The sequence below is a fragment of the Dermacentor silvarum genome, chromosome 1 (assembly GCF_013339745.2).
Source record: "Dermacentor silvarum isolate Dsil-2018 chromosome 1, BIME_Dsil_1.4, whole genome shotgun sequence".
Taxonomy (NCBI): Eukaryota; Metazoa; Arthropoda; class Arachnida; order Ixodida; family Ixodidae; genus Dermacentor; species Dermacentor silvarum.
The window spans coordinates 350354630-350358774 of record NC_051154.1 but is presented as its reverse complement, the minus strand read 5'-3'; positions in this window follow the sequence as shown (position 1 = coordinate 350358774).

The following is a 4145-nucleotide window of genomic DNA, read 5'->3' as shown; positions in this document are numbered from 1 at the left end:
GCCCTGCGAAAGTCGATGTCCAGCGAAGTTGTTGCAAAACCACTACACCTGCTGATGGGTGTAAGAAACGTTTCATTACTGTAGAGTAATGGTGGTGATAATCGCTTTGTGGTTCCTCGGGAGCCCCCTATCTCCGCGTGGCCTAAAGGCGTAGCAGCGCAAATACGGGTTCAGCCAGTATTGAAATTAGGGGAAGTACGTGGATTTGCCTAAACTCCGCCTTCTGGCTTCAAACGGCTTCGTGACTTTGTAAACTCAAAATTTTGAACAAACAACTGTGTAATAGATAAGTAAACGTTATTAAAATGTTATTAAAATGATTAGAACACAGGACCTTTCGCACAGAAGCCCGATATTGAAACTATTGCGCCACGGACGCATGCATCGAGATGCGGTATAGAACGTCCTTACGAATTTATCACTGGCTAGTAGTTTGGTTGCTGTATTGTGCGCGACTTTTATTGAAATGAATGCTGTTCTCTGTTGTATGCGTGATTCCAAAGAATGCGTGCACTTTTCGCTTCATTTTGCCGAGTGCTTGAAGCCTGCTTCACCTCCGCCGCGGGTCGGCCCACATTTTTGCCCGTAGACGCGGACACAAAAAATGCCCAGCAACGAGAGGCTAACAGCTTCGTTGTAATATGCAAATACTCGGCGCCCCCAATGTGTGTCTCCTTTCTTTAATGTCCCAATTCTCATGCCTCTTGGATAGCATGCAGTCCTACTTTATACGATGCCAAGTTGACACGGTATTTGGCAACCTATTTACCGCTGTGGGATGTACGGCATTTCTTTTTTTTTACTGTGCGCATAAACATATAGTTACTGTCACGAATTAGTCACTGTTACTGTCATATAGTTGCTGTCAAATTATCGCCCACATACGCAGGTCGCGTAGTCAACGGCTGCATTGGGTCATGCAGCTGAAGCGTGCACATGTGGAATGGATAAATCTACGCATGGGAAGCAAAAGCACAATGTCAGATGCGCAGGTTTACATGTAAAACAAGATTGTTCACTTGATGTAGCTGCACCAACCGGAAATGCAAGTGGTCAGCAACAAAAAGAACGAGACCATCGAGAGCAACGTCGGTATACGTTCGTGTTTTTCCTTGTGCTTTGTGACGAGTCTTTTTGATATTGCATTGCGGAGCCTCCATTGGATAAGGTCTCGGTATGTTCCAAAGGTAGCGCAAACCATTGTTCAAAGAGGAAAGGAGAATTTCCACCCCACCCTCTACCACTCTCCTGAATTCTTCGCCGTTTTCCGCTCTTGCATTGGACGAGGCTTGACACGTGACCAATAACCCGCGCGGCTTTCGTTATCGCGGGAAAACGGCGCCATTAGTGAGCGCGGAGATTCCTACGCTCGAACGCATCCTGGAGCTTCAAACCCGTACTCTCTCTTCAACCATGTCTCAGGACGCATCTCAGCCGACGACCCAGTAAACGCCTACTGCACCCTCCGTCGTGTTCTCTTGTCTACCCCGCCCCTCCACCACTTGTAACGGCGTTTATTGCACGCAAGCGTTAGGGCTGACTGTCCGATCAGTTCAGGGAACCACGAGCGCGAGCGGCGTAGTCCGAGCGATGCGCTGGAGGTACTGCCCCACTAGACAGCGCTGGTAAGGATTCCCCACTGCATCGTCCCTCTTCTTCACTACAGTAGAAACACCGGGACACATGTGCGCTGTGCGTAAGCGTACGCTTTTTAAATGTTTAAAGACGCGCTCAGCTGCAGCACGATGCCGACTTGCTGAGCTGTTGGATGTTCGAATAACATTGCCAAGGGGGGCAAGCTTTTCGCGGTTCCTCGTGGCAAACGAAACCTCAAACGGTGAGCGATGTGGCTCCACCATCTCGGAAGAAAGAAATTTGACTGCCACCGAGGGAGGTCATTACTGAGGGGGTTTCTGATCGCTGTTCGCACCCAGTTAGTTATGAACGCGGTAAGGTGGGTGCGTTCGCGAGTTCACCATCAGCCAACAACTGAGTAAAAAAAAAAAGTCCCGGTTTATGCTCTGCGGAGAACAAAAGGGAGAACAAAAAGAGAACTCTGGCAATATGAATACCAGCATGACTTCTAATAAAATGAGCATAATGGAAGAGTCGCCAATTAAAGAGCAAAACAGAAAGCGCGCGCACACACGGGAACCAAGGCATATAACTGACGGGGAAAGAAAAGCGCGCTGATGCATTCTGAAAAAAAAAAAAAAAAAACACGTTGAGAGTATTTAGCACATAGATGTCTCCGCCATGTTGTGTATATAGTTTGATGTAGCTCTTCGTTTTCGTAAATGCGTCACGTAAACAGAACGCCATTTGATTCCGAGAAACAATCAGCAGTAATAAAGACTGCTTAGGATTGCGTTTGACTTGTTCTACCTTTGGTTTTCCTCGTCGAAGCGATGCAGATTCTACTAATAATATAAGGTATTACATATCTTACGTAGAAATCTTACGTAGGAGCAGCCTTGTGAAAATGCGCCCAGAACAGCCGCGTTTCAAGCAAGCGCTTCAACGCGCCGCATGCGATACGAAATGTAGCGGGCGGTAGCGGCCACGGGCTTCGCTCACTAATGGCGGCGAGGAGGAAACGGCGTGGAGAGGAGGAGCTTGCGCTACTTTTGAAAAATACAGGGACCTTAAGGCCAAGATATAGTCCGGCGTAACGCTCGCGTGCGGCCACGCGCGTCGCGGTTAATCAACGCCGCTGAAAAGTGCACCATCTACAGTCTGGCGTCACGGCGTAGCCGGCGTGCCCAGCTGCGCCGAGCGCGCTCGGCGCCGCCGGCGCGGAGATAGAACCACAGAACACCCATACAAACTTAGTGAAGGGAAACTGTACCTTCCACAGTGCAACGGAAATAAGCGTAGCGGTGGCGTTGTGAACTAAAGTATGCGACCGAGAGATGGCGGTGGCAGAATCGAAACTAACATCATCATCATTACGTAGTGAGCAATATGGCCGCTACGGTAGCGGTTCGTAGGGCTGGTCGCGCTGCTCGCTCGCTGGTTTTGGACGTTTTGTTACCGCTTTCGGAGCGGTATTCGTGTGTACTGTACTATAACATGACTACAGATATCTGTTTATGTCGCCAGGTGACCGAGAGGCCTCAACTGGCAATAAAACACTTCAAACAAGTAAGCTTACATTGTTTATTGTCAATGGTGAATGAGGCAGTACATGCTCACAATTTTCGTACAGCTCAGGTGGACTTAATGTTGTCCGTCACCGAGTTTACAACATACAGAAACACAAATAACCATCTATTTAATGGAACGCAAAGCTGAAATCGAGCGAAGTTTTCTCATCGTGTTCGGCGTGCCGTAAAGCAGGGCGAACGAAGGTTCAGACAGTGATATGTATGCTGAGCTGCCCTCGTACTTGTATTGCGTACAGTGCTGCTTGACGTTTTACATTCTCTGCGTTCGACGATTTCAGCTAGAGTAAAGAAAGGAACATAAAAAAATGCTCGGCAAAAATGTACTGTCAGCAAGATGAGCTCGAGCTGCAATGTCCCATTGCCCTCGTAGCACGAAGTGTAGGGGGGGGGGGGGGGGCGTTATGCTAAATTTTACACCACATATTTTGTGCTCTGGATATTCTTCTGCTGCACATAGTGCTCAGGTGAGGTTTCCCGTGCTCGTCCACTGTTGATTAGCTGAATGTTAAGCTGAACTTATTCTGCGAGTACATTTCAAAATCTTTTTGGGAGCACACGGCGCTCAGGTTTGTCATCTGCTGTTTGAAGAGAAACAATATTTGTTTTTAGTGATTTCTCAAGTTTGTGAAGTGTTAAATAGGCTGGCCGGTTGTGTGAGCTTGCCTTTTCTAGATATCTCTTATGGTGCAGTACTTGCCTAGTTATTGATTTCATGCAAACTGTATATGAGCCTCTTGTAGTAAACAAATGCAAAATAATGCGTATTTCGAGATCTAATTCTAATCCTAGCACTTGCCATGTTAACGTTCCCTTAGATTTTGTCATGCCATATAAATATATCGGTGTAAACATTACAAATAACTTAAATTGGACCATTAATATAGAGTGCATCATTAGCAATGCTAATAACATGCTCGGGTACTTATGGCACTTTTTCCAAAGACGTCTATGTAGGAACTACAGCTAACAGACTAATTA